A 6,393-nucleotide genomic window follows, 5' to 3' on the forward strand; every position below is an offset into this window, starting at 1 on the left:
TTATTATTATTATTATTATTATTATTATTATTATTATTATTATTATTATTATTGGTTTCTGAGACAGGGTTTCTCTGCGTAGCCCTGGCTGTCCTGGACTCTCTTTGTAGACCAGGCTGGCCTCATACTCAGCAATCTGCCTCCCCAGTGCTGAGAATACAGGTGTGCAACTCTCTATTTCAATAAAATGGATTAGTTGGGAAATAATGTTCTTTTTTAAAATTGAAATTAGATTTTGTTAAGGTTTTGTTTTGATTTGGTTTGGTTTTGGTGTTTTGAGGCAGGGTTTCTCTGTGTAGCCCTGACTGTCCTGGAACTCCCTTTTTAAACCAGGCTGACCTCAGATTCTGCTCTGGGATTAAAGGTGTGCACCAACACACCCAGCTGATAATAGAGTTTTGTTTTTCATACAGTGTATTGAGTGTGGTTCCTCTCCCCCAGCTCCTTCCACCACCAGGAATCATGGAATTGGAAAGCATAGGAAAAAAAAACCTCTAAGGTTACAGTGAGATAAAAACCCAAAACACCGTTGAATCCATTTTGTGTTGGCCATTGACTGTTGGGCAAGGAAGGGGCCTGCCCTTAAGAATTGTTTGTATATCCAGTGAGGCTCTGTTGGAGAAAGTGTGTTTTCTTCACTCGTGGTTACCAACTGGAGAAAGCTTCTGGGTTAGGGTTGGGGCTGGTGTCCACTTTCCCTCTCAGAGCTGAGAGCCCATCTGGCTTAGACCTGAGCAGTCCCTGTGCATGCTGCCACAGCCTCTGTGAGTTCCCTTGTGTTTGGGGCCTGTTGTGTTGTGTCTAGAAAGCCTTGTTCCCTTGTTGCCTTCTATCCCCATAGGCTCTTGCAGTCTTTCCACCTCCTCTTCCAGAATTCCATAAACCTGGAGGGTAGGGTTTGATGGGAACAATCCTTTTAAGACTGAGTGGTCCAAGGTCTCTCACTCTCTGCACTTTGTCCAGTGTGGGTCTCTGAACTTGTTCCCATCTACTGCAGGAGGAAGCTTTTCTGATGGTGACTGAACAGTGGTCTGAGCTGGAGTGTTCTTAGGAGTCATTTGTTTTAGTGCTATGCTCTTCCATTATTTGGTCTTCCTCTAAGTCAGTAGCCTAACTTGTCTCAGGTTCTTGGCCACCGAGCAATATCAGGCATTCAGGGTTCCATCTCATTGGGTGGGCCTTAAATCCAATCAGATATTGGTTGGTTGCTCCCACAATTTTTGTGCTATTTTTGCACCAGAGTATTTTATAGGCAGGTCCCCGTTGAGGATGGAACTGCTTGTAGCTGGGTTGGAGGTCCTCTTACAGTGTGCAGAGTACCTCCCAGAACCGCGAGCACCAGTTAGTAAGGATGAAGGCTCTAGGTAGACACCAACTCAACTTCTTTGTGTTCAATGGGTTCTGTAGGTGTTATCTTCAGCAATAAGGCTTTATCATCAGTTTGTAGAGAGCAAACAGTAGCCTTGGCAATAGCCTAAGTATTTGGTGGTTTCCATGATGCCCCTTTGGCTAACAACTCAGTTAGATAGGCGCCATTCCTGGCACTGGAGGTTTCCATTGGTGGTGAAAGATGTCTAGTTAGGACTCTGCTCTATGCATTACTTTGTGATTCCATATAGATTTCTCTCATATATGTGTATATATTTAAGAAGCTTCTACTGCATTACATTTCCATATGGCCCCTCAAATGGCCTTTAATTTTAGCTGTCCCTCCCTGTATTCCCTTCTTTACCTCCCTTTTTCCATTTGAGCCTCCAATTCAAGCTCCCCATCCATCCATAACTTCCTATTACATTTCCCCTTTCTAGAGAGATTTTCCACTAAGTCCCTTACTCTATGGTTATATGGATTGTAGCTTACTTATCACAGACTTAACAGCCAACAGCCACATATGAAGAAATACATAGCATATCTGTCGTTTGGGGTCTGGGTTACCTTAATCAGGACAATTTTTTTCTAGCTCCATCTATTTACCTGTGAATTTCATGATTTCACTTTTTTTTTAATGGCTGAGTAATACTGCATTGTGTAAATGTCCTACATTTTCTTTTCATTCAGTCTTTGGCAGACATATAGGTTGTTTCCAACTTCTGGCTATTATGGGTAGAGTAGCAATGATCATGATTGAGCAAGGGTTTCTGTAGTAGGATATAGTATCCTGGCTGGGCACGCTGGCACACGCCTGTAATCTCAGCACTCAGGGAGGCAGAGTCTGGCAGAACTCTATGAGTTTGAGGCCAGCCCGGTCTACAAAGTGAGTCCAGGACAGCCAAGGCTACACAGAGAAACCCTGTCTTGAAAAAAAACGAACAAACAAACACAAAAAATGGAAGGGATCTTGATTTTCAGTGAAGGTAAAGCTAAAGAGTGTTCTAAAAAAATAAGTCGGTAAGAAAAGCTGCATGTGAATTACAAATATAATTCTTTAAAAAGAGTGGAATATCATAGAAGCAAGATAACAACTAACAGAGATAGGGCGCTGAAGGAGGGCAGTTTTGAGAGGATAATGATGACTTGAGACTCAGGGATAGTAAAGTGTTGAGATAGGTAAGAAAGTACAAAGACTTAAGTTGTGGTGGGGGCAGGGGTGTGGTGGTGCACACCTTTAATCCCAGAACTCAGAAAGTTCAAAAACTCAGTCTCTCTGAATTCAAGGACATCCTGGTCGACACAGTGAGAGTTATAGGTCAGCCAGAGCTACAGAATGAGAGCTTGAGCCTGGTGTGATGGCGCATAGCTAGTAATCCCAGCATCCAGGGAGGCAGAGGCAGGAAGATCCCTGTGCGTTCGAGGCCAGCTGGTCTACAAAGCAAGCCCAGGACAGCCAAGGCTACACAGAGAAACCCTGTTTTGAGAAAACAACAACAGAGCTGGAGAGATGGCTAAGAGGTTGAGAGCACTGGCTGCTCTTCCAGAGGTTATGAATTCAATTCCCAGCAACCACATGGTGGTTCACAACCATCTATAATGAGATCTGGTGCCCTCTTCTGGTGTGCGGGTGTACATGCAGGCAGAACACTGTATACATAATAAATAAATCTTAAAACAATAAAACGATCAAACCCAGAATGAAAGCTAGAAGAGAGTGAAGGAAGAAGAATAGGAAGAGTGGAGATGAAGGGAGGGGAGGAGGGGTGAGAAAGGGAAGGGAAGGCTAAACATACACTTTTATGCTAAGCTCATTCATTACTGGAGAACACCTTAAGAACCATCCCGAGGGACAGCAGGAAGTCTCAGTGTGCAGGGACGCTTGTGCATAAGATTCACAGCCCGACTCTGATTCCTGGACCCCACAAGATGGCAGGAAAGAAGAGACTCCTGCAAGTTTTTCTCTGACTATATGTGTGTGCCTTGGCATGCATGAACATGTGCTTAATGTTGGCCCATGCACATGTAATAAATAAATAAACACACAAATAATAAAACAATTAACTAAGTTAAAACCCCAGAATGAGCTATGCCTGTGTATGTAATAGAATTGCTCTATTTACAAAGACAACTAGCATCTGTTGATAAGAATATGCCCAGCTGGCTTTTTTAGTATGTCTCTAGTGGAAAGACAAAATGGAGGAAGCTTTGGAAGCAAGCTTATTAACTTCTCCTTTTTTGAGATCAGGTCCAGGCTGGACTTGAACTCATGACAACCGTCCTCACTACCCACAAGTACTGGGTTTACAGGCATGAGCCACCATGCCCAATAGTTTGTTGATTTCTTAGAAAGTTAAATAAGCCCCTGCTGTCTACCCAGCCATTCTACTTTTATTTACTCAAGAAAAATGAAAACATCTGTCAGTAGAACAACTTCTATGAAAAAAGTCACAGGAACTGTATTCATAACAGACCACGACTGGATATGCCACAAATGTCTACAGACTCTTAACTGAACAAGCAAATTGTGGTGTGTCTGTACATTAGAATTTTACTTTAAAAAGGCAAAGGTAAATTGGTACATGCCCTTTCCAAACAGGGGAATCTCAAAATGTAATGTTAATGGAAGAACCCAGACACAGAGCACTGTAGGTAGAAGACTTGGCTTGTCTCTGGTTCTGGACCAGACACTAGCGCAGCTCTGTGGTGGGGCTTGCCTCCGAGGACAGTGGGCTATAAGTGGCTCCTGTTGCATTGGCTGCTGCTGCTTTCTTGGCTGTGGTGCTCTCGATGTGTGCCTGGGGCTGGGGCTGGCTTCAGTGGCTAAGAGCACTGTCTGCTCTTTCAAAGGACCCAGGTGCAATTGCCAGCACCCAGGTGGCAGCTCACAACTGTCTGTAACTCCAGTTCCAGGGGATCTGACACCCTCACACCAATGCACATAAAATAAAATTAAATAGCCTTTACTTGGGCCCAGCAGAAAGGGGGTGAGAAGAAGGGCCGTTCTGCCATCACCAAGATGGTGACCCGACACCATTCACATTCACAGGTGTACTCATGGAGTGGGCTTCAAGAGGCGTGCTCCTCACACACTCAGAGAAATTCGGAAATTTGCCATGAAGGAGATGGGAACTCCAGATGTGTGCATGGATACCAGGCCTGATCAAGCTGTCTGGGCCAAAGAAATAAGGAATGTTCCAAATTGCATCTGAGTACGGATGTCCAGAAAGCACAGTGAAGATGCGGATTCACCAAACAAGCTCTACACATTGATAGCTTTTGTGCCTGTTTCCACATTTAGAAATCTACAGACAGTCAATGTGGATGAGAACCAACCTACTGAATGTCAAATAAAGTTGCAGATCTGCCTCCAAAATAGATAGGAGAGAGAGAGAGAATAAAATAGAGAGATGGCTCGGTGATTAAGGGCAATGATTGTTCTTCCAGAGGACCTGAGTTCAAATCCCGAAACATACACTCATAACTCCAGACTCTGATACTTTCACACAGATATATATGCAGGCAAGCCACCAATGCATATAAAATGAAAATAAGTAATTAAAAAGAGAAAGAAGAAACTTCCTTTCTTTGTAGCCAGGCGGTGGTAGCATTTTAATCCCTACAAAAGGGGACATCTGCCCAGGGCAGCTCCTGTGTCCGCTGTGAAGACAGTGCAGCCCTCTGTGTGCACAGAGTGGAGTTTTCATCATCTGAAGCTGTTCTTACACAGCTTGACCCTATTTACTGCATCGCCTGTCCTATGATGTATGTGAATAATAAATGCCAATAATTGATCCTAAAACTTTTCATGTATGTTTATGTGTATGGCTATGTTGTCTGCATGTATGTTTACACATCACCTGGTATCTACAGAAGCCAGAAGGAGGTTTTGGATCCCTTGACACTGGAGTTACAGTGGCCATGAGCCACTGTATGGGTGCTGGTCATTGAACCCAGGTCGTCTGGAAGAGCAACCAGAGACCTTAACCACTGTGTCATCCCTCCAACCCGCCATCGTTTATTATATGACAGGAGTTAAATAAAGCCGCAGGGAAAAAAAAAAAACCTCACCTTTACGGAAATACTATGCAACTGACCCATCCCTTCCCTCAACCCACCTTAATCTGGAAAGTAAAATTTGGTTTAGACCACACCTTGGGTTGAGGGTCATCTAATGATATGTGCAAATGCAAGGTGTGTGCCCTTGGATTTGAGTGTCTTTAGAGATGTGAATGGAGAAACAACATTCACCAGTAATAGGAAGAGCTTGCCTTTTAGACTGTTCTCATTTTGGGGAAAGGGGATTGGCAATTGTTCTTCCAAAGCCAGTAGCAAAACTGACCTGTATTGAAGACCACCAGCTGTCCCTATATACCTAAAACTGAAAGGACTCTCAGCCTATGGCTCTTTCAGATTTTAACAGCAGAGACCAGAGTGTGGAGGTGCTTGCTTGTAAGCCTCACTCTCAGACTGTAAGTGCAAGGCTAACCTGGTTTTGTACATAGCAATCTCCAGGCCAGCTAATGAGACGCTGGGTAGGAGTGGAAGGTACAGGGGTTGGGGGGTAGACAGAGAGAGAAAAGGGGGAGGTTAGTTACTTTAAATTGAACAGCAGAAACCCTCTCAGGTAAACCTGGAAGGACTTCCGAGGAGCTGGTTATCTCCAATGCGCTGGGTGTGTTCTGTCGTAAGCGCTTTCACATGCTAGGTCCTATAATCGTTTTAACCTTTTCACCTCTGGGTAAATGCTATTGTTTACCAAGGCAAACAGATGTTCAAGGTTGTGCTCTTCTTACCAAGGCAAACAGAAGCTCAAGGTTGTCACCAGGGGAGTGGTTAAATCACTCTAGTGCCCTTCTAGTGTTCAAGGCCTTTACCACTGTTTGTTCATTTGAGAAAAACACCCTACAGCCTGCTTTGTGGGTGCCAGGATGTTGAACACCCCAGAAAACCGAGAATAGGGCCATTCTTGAGAACCAAAGCTGGTTCTCACAGAACTGTGTTCTAAGTGGGAATGTCAACTCT

The sequence above is a fragment of the Psammomys obesus genome, unplaced genomic scaffold, assembly GCF_907164565.1.
Source record: "Psammomys obesus unplaced genomic scaffold, mPsaObe1.curated_primary_1811, whole genome shotgun sequence".
Lineage (NCBI taxonomy): Eukaryota > Metazoa > Chordata > Mammalia > Rodentia > Muridae > Psammomys > Psammomys obesus.